We start from the raw sequence: 14,820 nt of genomic DNA, 5'->3' as shown, positions 1-14,820 counted from the left end.
CACCACTACCTATGCAGAATTGTTCATTAAAATCCTGTACAATAATGTTAATGGCTGCACAGAGACAGTTGTACCTACCCAGAATAAACACAGGACTAATTAAAAAAAAAAAAAAAAACAAGAAGCCCTTGTGGAATCCCAGCATCAATAGGTTGTAGAATAAAAGAAAGATAATCATGGGGAAAATTAAGAAGTGTAATGCCCAGAAAGATAAAAAAATCCCCTTGTCAATCTACACAACCAGCTGGGGGGGGGTGGATTTTTTGAAAACTGGTAATGCTGTCATAAGATCTGATAATGACTATTCACAGAAAGTAATGGAAAAAAGGAAGGCAAGCTTACTGCAAGTAAAATACCTAAGAAAATGTGGTATTAAATGCCACATTTTATTTCCAACAAGATTAAGAATCTTTCTTTCAAAAAGAACAAGTACTTTTGACTACTTAGAAGATGTCATTTCCTTTCATAAATCTAAAACAACTCAGTAATCTTCAGGAAGAAAAGGACTGAAGCCATGCAAACCTAAAGAGATAAGCAGAGAAACTTTGATGGAAGACTGTTCTAACTAAAAATAAAAAGGTTTGATACAAGTGTTCATGTACTACTTACTCAGAACACACTTTACTCACTGCCACTTGTTGAAAAAGGCAAGTGATCTAACTTCCACTGACTTGATCTACCATAACTATGTAGCCTTCCCAACGTCCTATCCTACAAAACTGTTAGCCCTACCACAACCCCAATCTCTAAACCTAAAATGCTCTTCTCATTCTCTGATCATAAAGTCCCTTCCTGCTCCTTAAGCCTAAAATCCTCCTCATGTCCCTTACTCAAAGACTCCATTCTCACTCTCTAACGCTAAAACTCCCTTCCCGCTTCTTAAGCCTAAAATCCTCTTCATGTTCCCAATCTTATGACTCCATTCTCACACTCTAACCCTAAAATTCTCTTCCTGCTCCTTAAGCCTAAAGCCTTCCTAATGTTCCTAATCATATGACTCCAGTCTCACTCTCAAAACCTAACACTCCTGCCCTGCTCCCTAAACCTAAGCTCCCATTTTGTCTCCTACTCCCAAGGCTCCCTTCTCTCTCTAACCTTAAAGCTTCCTTCCTGCTCCCTAAACCTAAAATCTCCCATCTCCCTCCCTAAATCAAAATCACCATACATGAACATTATCCCTTCTTCCTTCCACTATGTCACTATTGCTGTTGCATTTACATTGCTCAAACCCAAGTAATGTTCTATGGTAAGCTTGCAGAAGATGCTTGGCTAAACACATATTTGAGATCAAGCATGGGGTGAGTGGCAGCCTACCTGAGCTACAAGATGCTCAAGTCCGTGGCTTCAAGTCAGTAAGTTTTGAGTGACTGAAACTTGAGCACATGTAGAACACCTACAATAAAAAGACACTTGAAAATGGAACATTAATACAAGGGACAAGTATGTTTATATAAATAAACTGTATGTTTTGGTTATTCAGTAATTTAGATATAAAACTTCCCTTAAGACTATATTTTTCTGGACTTCACTGTGACATTATTATCCATTTTCTGTAAGGATTTACAACATATGCCATGAGAATAAATATTATTCCTATAATTTGTCATCTTAAATATAACAGCTTGCCAACCTTTCTCCTTTATTCATTAGTGCCAGGGCAATATATATCACAATTGTTTTGTGAGTTCTGTCATAGGTAAGTCTTCTTTCTTCTTTTTGCATATTTTATTTCATTTACATATGTAAGGTTTATTCAACGGATATATATCGCTTGATGTTCTAAATATATTTATATATAATTATGAGCATATATGCTATGTAGAAATATACTATTTCAAAGTAATTATATGTTTTTTTTTTTTTAAATTGCTGTATTTCTATACCACACGGTTGCTTTACATAATTTGCATACTTAATATGCAGATCATCTCACTGATATACAGTTTTGTGATTTTTGGCAATTTCTGTTATATTTTTTTCTCAGAATAAATTCAAGTTTTCCCACTTGTTTAATCAATATAAACCAGTTTAGAATGATTTAAAACCTTGAGATAAAAAAATATGTATTGGAATCACTCTGTATTTCAATGCACAGTAGGGACAACCAGGGTAGAGCTTCCTGAATTGTATACAGTGGAGCACAGAAAAAATACAGTCATTTACCTGCTTTTCATAGTCTTTTATTTAAGTGAATGGGCATCAGATGTTAGAGAATATGTCTAGAATTACTCATCTACTTGTGGAGATACGTTCCTCAATGGAACAGTGAATTGAGCTCAGTGTGAGGTGGCAAGAAGGTATGCAAACAGATGCAGCATGACTTGTTTTTGAAAGGTGACATACATAGCAGTGTGTATTCACACAATTATTCACTTTTATGTTATACTTTAACCTGATTTTGTAATAATTACAGTACATCTATGGTTGTTTTATATATATATATCCACTTCACAAGCTTAACGTTTTAAAACATCAAAATTCATATGGCCAAGAGCAAATAATTGATAATTTAAAACACTGAACCTGTAAAAGAAACATTAAAAAAAAACTTTTATGACATTTTTGCAGAGGGGAAGACCTCCTGCACCCCCCTACAACCCCCGCTATTTAAATATACCAAATCCAAGATCGCACTACAGTGAAGAAAAGGGAAAGTTACCCATTCCATGCTGTATGGAGATCTCCGCTTTACATGTTCAATGTTTTAAAACATCAGTTATATAGTCTCGGCCATATGAATTTCGATGTTTTAAAATGTCAAGCTTGTAAAGTGAATTCATATCTATCTGTATATATATATATATATATATATATATATATATATATATATATATATATACATATATGTATATATATAATTATTTGCTTCCAAAATAGAAAAGGTAAAAGTAATAACATGGCCTTTTATCAGATCATAATACAATTACTAAGGCAGCAATGATAAATCCAGAAAAATTGACTTATTTTAATTGACTGCTAACATAAAAGAGAGAAAAGATTTTAAAGAGTATTTTCTAACAGAAACACAACTGTTCTTCAACTACAGTACTAATCACCAAGTTTCTTGTGTGATCCTATGGGACTTGACAGAAGCATATTTATAGGATAAAATTTCTACTTTGTATTAAAAGAAGAGTAAGGAATATAATAAAGACTTTTTGGTAAGACAGACAAGTTAAAAACACAAATATGGGAAAATATTGTTATTATCAGAAATAAAAAAATGAAAGCAGAGTTGCAGAGGATCCTACATCATAACATTTCCATTTGTTTAGAAAAAGTTAAAATGCATTTTGATCTTATAATTTCAAAAGGCTTACATAAATTAGCTCTTGGTAATGATAACAAGAACTATTTGTTTCAAAAGAAAATCTTTCCCGAGTAGAAAAGGAAATATATGGACACGGGAGAAATTTTGTACTGTATTGAAAAGCACAGTGAGAAAATTAATGTGCAAAATAGTAGCATAGAAAATGAAAAAGTGGTTGATTCTTTTATAAATAAAGACACTCAAAAATATTTGTAGAACAAATAAGGAAAATACAAAAAAATTATATTACAAAAATAAGGGAGTCAATTAAAAATTGAAGAGAAATAATGATGGTATAGTTTCTGAACTATATAAAATATTATCTCACAATATTTTATCTCTTTGATAGAAAATGAGCATTTCTCCATGGGCCTCCACTGATAATTGACTTCGTTCCAAGTCAGACTTTCCCGGTTAATAGATGTTAAATAAAAAAAATCCATTAAAACCATATTCACCATAGCTTCAACTTAGAAATAGAAAATAATTTCTTTCTTACTAAAATGGGATAAAGATCCATTTCTATAGTCTTCTTACAGACTTATTTCATTACAAAATATAATAATGAAAGACCAAGTTTGGTTTATATTAAATATACAAACCCAGATAACATCATAGAATAATTGCTTTAATTGAGCATGATAATAACATAAATGAGAAATGTATAGTTATCCTGAGTCTAAATAAAATCTTCAGTCCAGTAAACTGTTCTTATTTAATTAAAGTATTAGACATATACAGATTTCCAAGGAATGTTATGTCTCTTATTAATATTCTTGCAAAATTAATTCTCATATGTGAAACAAGGATCTAGAATTTCAATTCAATGAAAACAAACAAGGCCATTAAAGAAGGTAGCCCCTTATTTAATTTATTATTTGTTTGGTGATTTTGCCTATAGCCAATTACATAAAACTTAACCAATGATGTAATAGAAATTACAATAAACAATCAATATCCTTCTTAAATTCAGTTACTTGTTGACAATATACTGTTAACAATGGGTAATAATTATTATTCACTAATAAATAAAAAGGTAATTAAAATGTGAATTGATTATAGGTCTAAAGCTCAATCAGAATGAAAGCAGCACTTTAATAATTAGAAAAGGAGTGAAATTATTTTATGGAAACTAGTATCAAATTGAAATGAGATACTATAAAGAGTTCAAATGTTTAGGCATTGCTCTAACACACAATTGTAAAGAAATAGCTACTACAAATGATAAAAAATAGAAAACATTAAGATAATAATACATACATGGAATATGTTATTATTTTCTTTGATAGATAGGGAAATTTTAATTAAAACAACCATTTATCCCAAAAGTAGTATACATTGTATTGCCCACTTCTTTGGATCCTTCTAAAGAACACAATAAACAATTTAACACATTTTGTATGAAGTTTTTCTGGCACACCAAAAAACTTATAATAGCTTTTGAGACATCACCTAAGGGAAAGAAAGATGGTGGAAGAAGATTTCCAGACCTTGAAATGTATGCTATAGCTTCAGTCATTAAAACAGTGCCTTTGTAGTTAAATTCTGATTAAGACAGTTGAGAAAATAAAGAATCATAGAGACATCTTAAATGATGATGATGATGATGGTGATGGTAATAATAATAATAATAACATGAAATAACTGTTAAAATGTGTGTATAAAACACAAATAATCTAATAGATTCTACTTATATAAACATATTAAAACATTTAGAAATATTATATATTAAAACACCAATAATCTAATAAAAACTACTTATATAAACAACATATTAAAACATTTAGAAATAGTATATATATATTTACACAAAGATAAAAGGATGGTGTTTAACATTGTTCCCTATAGCATTCACAACAGAATGTAAAAATGCTAAGCTGAAAATAAAGAGATTTAAGTTTTTGGAATCAAGTTTTAAGAGAGAGGTTTATCATTGGACTAGTTAATGAGTAATATGATTTGGATATAGACTGGCTTATAGTGCAAATAAATGGATAGATATATTCATTTCTAAACTTGACTTAATGTGAGATAAAATTAAAAAAATATATATTCACTAATTCTTGATTTTCTAAACAATCTTGAAACAAAATGGTAAAGATAGGGAGATCATAGGTTCATAGGCTTCTATGTTCCTATTAGTTTATTGTCCCTTGCAGATCTTTAGAAGCATAGCCATGCATTCACATGAAGTTTTTTGTTCTTGTAATTTAAATAGGAAATACATCAAAGACAAAACATTTACTTATTACCCTTTTCCATAAGGAACAAGGGTATTGATCCAGGAATGAACTTATGGCTTTCCATCCATTTGTGCAAATTACATTTAAATGAAATAAATGAAGTACTATGTTTTATGTGGAAAGAAAAATAATTCTAAAGAAGTAGTATTCTTTTTGATACATATCTATACCACCAACAAGTTCTATTTAAGTTCCAGAAGAGATTTTGAGTAGGTGTCTATGTCAATATTGGAACTGTGGATGTGTAGTAGGTGCAATCTGATAGGATATGTTGATCATCAGCATGTGAGGTCGATATCACCTCCCAACAACCTATATGATGCAAACAATAAGGACAAGGCTTTGAGATGATCATTGCAAGTCTTATGATTTAGGCCTTTGATTTTCCTTTTGAGAAAATGTTATGCGTTTTCACATTGTGTCAAGGGTTTGGATAAATACATATTGAAGGGGGCATTATATTCAATGGTCAGCCTAACAAGTGTTTAATTCAGTGGAATGATTACCTACCTTGAGCTGGGCACTATACTCATACAAATAAGCTTTGCAATGAAGCATAACTCTATCACAATAGTGGATACATTGGTATAAAAAGACCATCCACTGTCAGCATATATTCCAAGGCTCCTAGCTAGTGGATCAGTTTTCCCTGTTGTGTTATTAATATGATAGTTGCCTGGGATATTGTGCTTGCTGAATGATATTGTTACAAATTTTTTGGCATTAAGGTCTATGGTTAGTCTATGGTTTTCATACCATCTATTTGTTTGGGAAAAGCCCTGCCGGAGAATATTGGTACACTGCAGAGAGTTAATAACCTTAGGCTCTTAACATTAACTTTGACTTCCAAGAAGTAAATGTCATAGAGGAAGTTGCCCAAAGAAAAAGCCCTGGGGTACACTGCTGATGATAAGCTTTTAGTAGAAGATGGAAGCACCTACCCTAATTTCCTGGGTTACATATGTGAGCCAATTTTCTCTTTTCTGAGTTGCATGGGATTGACATTCACATGGGAGAGATTACTGACAATACCTCAGTGTGGAATGATATTGAATGTCTTAGCAAGATACACATATGTTGTGTGTACTGATTTTGTGATTTTCCCTCATCTATTGCTTTATTAGCCTTCTTGAAGAAGTCAACCTGGTTGAAGAGGCAGGGTTTGCCCTTGACCAAAGTAAAATATCTTCAATCAAGGGTATGTACGTTACCTATGTCTTTGTTTACTAATTCCATAATGATTCTTTCCACAGCATTCTAGATGAGGCTCATCAGACTTATGGATCCACAATTTCCTTGGTCAGTTAATGCCCCACCCTTGTGCAGGGGCATGACTGTTTCTGTCCTGCAGTCATATGATATACAGCCTGTTTGGAGGCTGATTAATTTCTGGGGGGTTGACAAGTCCTGTTTCAGGCTAGCCAGTATGAATCCTGGTATGTTATCCTGCCCCCATATAAGCAGTGCTCATGACAATGGATAGGGTCTTGAAGACTTTTTTTTTTGACGATTTGTGAGGCATAGATGCAGGTATGTTTTCTGGGAATGTTGACAGTGAGAAATTAGCAAAGGTGCTAAAATTATCCAATTGGCCATGTCCTCATCATCTAAGTAGGATATAATCTACTTTTCACACTGAATAGTGAGAGAGGTTTTTTTTTTTTTGGGGGGGGGGGTTAACATACTTAAAGAAAGATTTGTTGTTATCCTTCTCTTGGGTAGCTATTTTTACTTCATATCTGTCTTTCTTTGATTTGATCCAGGGCTTGAGATCCTTATTTAATTTAACAAGCTTTTTATGGCTTGTTGAGAACTAGGTTTATTTTTCTGTAAAATTAGTTTTATTGCTTCTTTTACTACTGACCCTGTTTATATTAGGGTTCCTCCACAGGGAGTTATTACTGAACTTTGCATTGTATTTACTTCTAAAGGGAGCAGATTCATCAATGCAGCTATTTATATGAGCATAAACTGTGGCATTAAATGTTATAAATAAGTAATAGACTGTTCAAGGTGGTTTAGGCATTATAATTTATCCAAGTCTTCACTCAGTTTCAGCAAACTGGTATTCGCATAGTCTCTAAATGTTGAGGTATTGGAGGATGCATTAGGTTTTAGGCTTAGGGGGATTATATTTGGCTTACAGTCTGATTTGATTGGGGAGGAGGTTAAAATTGGTGTGATGCAGTGCTTTGTCATATTGGTAAGGAACAAGTCCAGGATTTTATTGCCCCTAGTTGGAGTGTGGACTAACTTGTCCCCAGAGTTTGTATTCATGAAGTCCATAAATCTCTGTGCATATATGCTTAGGATGAATAATTATCCAAGTTTATGAAGGGATCGTTGATGTCTCCTAGGAGGATGGGGCTTTATTTCATACATAGGGACTCCACGAGGTATAGGCTAAAGGGGACAGGAAGGGTGTGCTGTGGTTAGCTTTGATGTGATATGGGGTTTTATTCATAATAAGTTGGATGTGGAGAAGTTTTAAGTTATTGTCTTGCCTAACAATTCTGGAGGTAATATGTTTTTATGTCAAATGTATAAAATAATTGAGAATTATATATTTTCTCTCAAAGATAACTATCTGGATTATGTTCCCTAACTTTAACTACTATAGATAAAAATGATTTTAATATCCTCAAATCATCTTTATTTCAGAGATCATTCTCATAGAAATTTTTACAGAGACTGTTTATTATTGCATATAATGGCACAGTATGGTGGAAATCACAGAGAATGAAAAAGATACCTGCCTGTAGCTGAACAGTAAGTCACAGAGGAATATAAATGATGTATTTCTCTAAGTGCAGTATAAAACACATCTGAAGAGCATACAAAGGTCATCATGAGGGAAAAATGATTTTTAAAAAACTTTCTTTTTTATATTTTTGTCTGGATTAAAACATCTGCTATTACAATGACTATCCTAACTGAGGGTTTATGTACCACATAGGGTAGTGCAAAAAGTAAGTCATGAAACTGTGAGAAATAACTTTAAAAAGTTTTAATTAGTGTAAATAGACATAAATAAGATCACAACCTAGAAAAAAAGTGCAACATAAAATAAAAATACTGAAGAAAAGTAAAGCACGGTATATTAACTGTCTTATACCATAAATCTTTCAAATCCTTCAAAATCATATTGTAACTCCATTTCTTAAGATTTAGTTAACATATAGTAAAACAAGTTAATGGTGCAGATTCAATAAAGCCTAGAAAATCTTCTGTTCATCAAGCTGAGACATGCACATGATAGTAAACAGTTTTGTATTCAGTAAGCAGCTCTATATATTGTTTAGAGCCGTGCAAACATGGTAAACACAGTGGCATGTTAATTACAGCATAAGCATCTGAACTGTATGCTAATCAATCAATCCAAGATGGAGGAGCTATTCAACAAGCTATAAAGCAATCTTGAGGACTCTGTAGGTTTTTCCTGTGAATTCCAAAGCCTATTGGAATACAGCCATGGAAGCTGTACTACACTGAAACAATGTTAGGGGCTGCTGTTACTCTTATTCATGTGTATGTGCAAGAGGCCCAAGTCTGTGCTGCTGTGACTGCTAATAGACCTCAGCCAGGAAGTAGAAGGGTGTTTAGACCCTGATTAACTTTCCATGGTCTGCATTATGTGGAAATTGTTTAATGCTACAGGGTGGATAGTGACACACTGCAGGAACTCTGCAATCTCTGTCATCCTCAACTGAGTGCAAGGGTAAACTGAGGGGAACCAATACCAGTGGAGACTAAGATATGCGAATGTTAGCTACAGGAACCTTCCAGAGGCCAACACGGGACATGATGGGGGGTGTCATATGCATCAGCATCCAGGATCCTCCATCAATTCCTAAATGCTATGCCATAACACGCTAGTGACTACATATATTTACCCTATACACCTGAAGACAGAGTCCCAGCTATGCAGGAGTTCTAACTTGTAGCACACTACCCTGAAGTCCTGGGTACCAAAGACTGTACCCATGTAGAAATCAAAGTACCACCCAGAAAACAGGGATGGGTGTACATAAATAGAAAGGACTTGCACTCTGTTAACTGCCAGATTGTGCATAGCACTAAGGGACTCATCCTGAATGCATGTGCTAGCAACACAGGCAGTTACTGTGACTTACATATCTGACACAACTCTCAACTATATCAGATGTTTTCTGGGAGAGATATCCCAATGAAACATTTACTGGAGAATGCAGGTTATGCACTTGAACCATGGCTGATGATGCCTATCAGAAATGCTCAAACACCTACTAAAAAACGCGATAATGAGGCACACGCTCAAACAAGACATATCATAGAGTGTGTGTTTAGGGTGCTGTCATGGTTCATAGGTTCATAGGTAGGTACTAGGCTATTGGCCCAAGGGCCTACACAAGCCTAGCCAGCAAGGTACCATAGCTTATGCCACCCAAGAAAGTTCCAGAGCCTAGATTCATCTTGGGGAGCCCTGCAGTACAATCCTTGTATATGTGCTGAAATTTTCATCATCTGTGCCATGCTTCACAACATTATCCTGAGAAAACAGCTTTAGCAGGAACACCAAGGGGAAGGGTCACACATCCCACCACCACTAGCAAAGTCACCACAGCCACAGACAGGTGAGGAGTCAGAGGGGGAACCAGCAGCCGCTGTGGATGTAGGCAGATGTAGGCATGCACAATATACCTTCACACTGGCCAAGAGGCAACAGATAGCACACATACACTCACCAACTTAAGGGGCTACCCCCTTCAGACTACTCACATGCATACAGTAACATTGATGCCAGGCAATACTCAGAAGCTTTCCTTACCCATGTATTGGCTGTGTACTGCTAGCATCAGACAGAGCCAGCCCCAGTTTAAAACTCTTGCAACTGCTGGATTTCCAAGGTAGGTGTTGAACCTGGAATAGAAAAATAAATGTTTAAGAACACAAATAAATGGCATATCCTTGCATACTGTTACTTGCTAATATAACTAAGTGTAAAGTGGGTGATTTTTATAGCAATGACATCAATATGTGACAGCAGTGTCTTATGTGAATACATGTGTCCTCTATCAATTAATAGGCCTCCTGCATCAAAGATTCACACATTCATACCTCTCAAATGTACAGATTTTCACAGAATGTCTTCGGTTTGGCCTCATACTTTTGTAGCGGCAAGCCATTAAAGACTGAAGTTAGAAAATAATGACACCTTTCAGTTTCAGACTTCGTATCTCTCTGAAAAATCATATAGTAATGCATAACCTGTTATTCTATCAACTGTCTAAGTTTGTAAGACCAAAGTATTTAAAAATGCTTCCTATTATCAGGCCTTTTTCCCACTTTTTTATGGCTTGGTCAAGCTTTGTTGGTCTAAGACGTTGCGAGGGATGTACACATTACAAAAGCCTATAAGAAAGCTGTACAATTTGCAAAACAGCATCACAAGCACAGATATACTAAGTACTAAGTCAGCTATGCACCCTGAGCATCAGACAAAAGACTTATGTATCTCTGACTCCAAAAGATAGAAAACAAGTATATGACACAGTTGTCATCATTTGCACAAGGTGTTTTGTGTGTGTGTGTGTGTGTGTGTGTGTGTGTGTGTGTGTGTGTGTGTGTGTGTGTATGTGTGTGTGTGTGTGTGTGTGTGGGGGGGGGTATAGGCTGACAAAAAAGGTAGTGAGTGCGTATGCATAAGAAGAGAAACAGGCAGACATTTGGATAAAGTATCAAATGGCCACTAAGACAGGATGAGCTATGAGCCTCATGACTGACCCAAATAAGTGTTATATGTGTTTGTCTGCATGGGCACTGAAGGTAAAATTGGTGTGTGAGTGTCTGCAAGAACACAGCCAAACCCTGTGCTAGCTCTGCATCCTGGTATGTTAGACAGGTGTGGGTCTTCCATGGGAGAGGTGACAGTTCATCATCATCATCCCCAACCGTGAGAGCTGGCTCTGCTAGGACTTGTACTGGCATCTCCATGCCAATGGTCACATGCACTGCTGCTACCTGAACATGACTGGTGTCTGCTGGATGAGCTCTTCTCATGAGTATGCCCAGGACCATGACCCCATGGCATACCATGTCTGGGTGTGGACACCTTGACCACTGATGAAGCAGTGGAAGTAGTGCCACTACTGGAGCATGAGCAGGCAAGGCCACGTCAGCTAACATCAGATGATGTGGCTGGCCTATATCCACATGAATGATGTCCCCCTCCCAGCAGATTTTCCATCACAGATGCCACCTGTTCCAATGTGTTATTCATCCTTTCCATTGAATGGGCAACACTGTGGATGCAGTCATGCATTTCAGTCTGTGCCACATCTAGCACTTCCTCAGACATCCTATTGGAATGTGCCTGTGCCTCCATGATAACTCTAAACATACGTCATGAGGCACATAAAGGCACACCAGGATGAGGTGGAGGATGGACAGCAGATCTCTTCCGAGCACCCCTAACAGCCCTCATGTGTGGCACCTCACCTTTGGCTTCAGCCAGAGTCAACAGGAATTGAAGCCACAGCAACCACAGTACCTTCATCAAGTGTCTCACCCTCCACCTGTTCAAGATTTGAGGGCTCACTGGAATAGGTTTGTGTAGGCCTAATGGCTGTGTCCAATGGAAGTATAGGGGAGGGCTGAATGTCAACCTCAGTGTCAGATTCAGCATGTGCACCCCCCCCAACTGTGTCTGTGTTTGGCCAAAATCATCGTCAGAGTCTGATGATACTCTGACATCAGGTGGTAAGAGTCCTACACTTCCACTGTCAGGATCATATGTGATAATAGGTAACAAAAACAGGAAATAATTAAAACCTCAACTGCTACAATTTAATATATGGTAACAAGCTAACACTGGTGCCACTATCACAGACAGCATATAAAAGACACACAGTCCTGACATTCACCTCACAAATATGGATAAATGCATATTTCTGTCAAAAGCTCAACAACAAACATTACATCAAAATATTTAGTGATTAATGTATTCAGTTTAAATATTTCGATGCAATGTTTGTCATCTGTTCTGATGAAGTTTGTGGCATTAAAATGAATGAAAGCGCTTAACTTACAGTTACTTTAGTGGTTTTTTTGAGTCCCTCCAGCATGTTTTTATTTTATATTTAGTATAGATTGTAAATTATTTTAGGAATATTAACAGATAGATTAAAATACATATTCAAGAACTAATTAATGATGATAATATGATAAAATATTTTAAAATCTTGTACATGGCATAGTTTTGGAATTATTGATGCAAATATGAACAAGCAATATTTGACACCTAGAGGTTGATATAGATTGTAAATTATTTTAGGAATATTAACAGATAGATTAAAATACATATTCAAGAACTAATTAATGATGATAATATTGTAATTGTAAATTATTTTAGGAATATTAACAGATAGATTAAAATACATATTCAAGAAGTAATTAATGATGATCTAACTGTATTTCTTATGAAAAGACAAACTGAAAACAGCATCAAAATATTGTGTCTAACAGGTAGTATTAACCACCATAAAACAGAATATTGCCTTATCAGTCATGATAGAGGAAGAAGCATTTGACTTTATGAAATGAAATTTAAAACTGTATAAATTACCTGTAGATTTCATATAAATAATGAAATCATTATATTTAGATAACAAAGCCTATGTAAAACTGGGATGCTTTTGCTACAATCTATTGCAGTAATAAAAAGCACTTTCACCATGGCTTTTTGCATTGTCGATAGAATCTTTTGCACAAGTTATTAGACAAGTTTATGATATAACAACAATAAATATAAATTAGAGAAATTAATCAAAGATTGTATCCTTGCTGACGAAATCTTATTAACAATCACCAAAACTAATTATTTTATTTTGTGAACCCAAAAACATAATAAAACAATTTGAAGAAATAGGCTTAACAAGACACGAATACAAAATCCCAATTTCTTTGGTTAAATAACAGTAAAAAAATGTTAGCAATGCTACCTTTGAAAGTAATAATAAAGAACAATCAAAAGAATTAACCTATCTAGGAATTAAAATTGAAAATTAAATTACTGAAATAAGAAATAATTATTATTCAAAAGTTGTGAGAGATATAAACACTATGACTGAAAACTGGACTAAACATCCTTTAATTCTGAGGAGAAACTTCATTTATTCAAAATGGTTATTCTTCCAAACATTCTTTATATAATATAGACCACAGCTATATCATCAGAGAAAAATCATATTTAAAATGTTTCCTAGATAGTCCTAAACCTTTTATATTACCCCAAGAGAATAAAGTTAGCAAAAAACTTTCATAGTAGATTGGGAAAATGGGGAACACATTTTCCTGATACTGACCCCAGGATTCAGCAAGCTCTGCATGGCATGCAGGAATAGTGCAGGAGTTCCTGGAGGCAATATGGCCACCGTGCAATCCAGGAATAAGCTCCAGGGATGTGCACGAGCACTCCTGCACTATTCCTGCACAGGCACAGCTCCTGTATGCAAATTACCTCATTTAGAGGTGAAAACCATGCAAATGAGGTGAATTTGTGATCCAGGAAGCTGTCAGCTGGCCGTGCAGGACTACTGTAGTGTGTAGAAATGTACTCGCTTAATAACAGAGTACATTTCTGCAAACTACAAAATGGAGCCATGACAGCTCCTAATAAAGGGTGTATAGTATGTGTAAAGCATGCATTGCCATGGAAAACAGTTGGCAAAAAAAAAAAAAACTTCTATTTTTTTTAGCTGATTTCGGCTGTTTAAGCGTAGGGCAGTGGTGCACAAATGGGATTGGGAAAAAAAAAAACCCTGAAATAAGCATTTTAACCAAAATCACTATTTTGCCATTATACTCAATGGCAGATAGAAGACAACATGGCCAGTGAATAGTGGTTGCTAAGGGGGAAGGCTCAGTGTGGGACCTGTAACTATGCATTAGCAAGCATTCCTATGCAAATGAGGGGAATGATACTGAATCTCAGATTTCCCCTCAAGCCTAGCCAGCACCCAACCGTGTAAGTGCAGGAATTGCATGTTAACTGATGTTAGCTGACATCATAGGGGTGTGTGTCAGGCATATTGTAAGCTTACTGGAGCCCTGTAGCTCGGGTTTGCCCTTAGCTTAGCAGAGCTAAGCAAGGGGGTGTGTCTGCAGCTGCCTAGCACTCTTTACATTGCCTAAGCGGGTGTGCACCAGGTTTTAAAGGGGAAAAAAAAAGTAAACCAGGAAATAGCAGCTCTGTGCATATTTGAGCATTGTGTTTGTGTGGCGCACCCC

Source organism: Protopterus annectens, chromosome 1.part2 (genome assembly GCF_019279795.1).
Source record: "Protopterus annectens isolate FY-2018-M chromosome 1.part2, PAN1.0, whole genome shotgun sequence".
In the NCBI taxonomy this organism is placed as follows: domain Eukaryota; kingdom Metazoa; phylum Chordata; order Ceratodontiformes; family Protopteridae; genus Protopterus; species Protopterus annectens.
The sequence above is the reverse complement of the archived record's forward strand: the minus strand, read 5'-3'. Positions refer to the sequence as shown.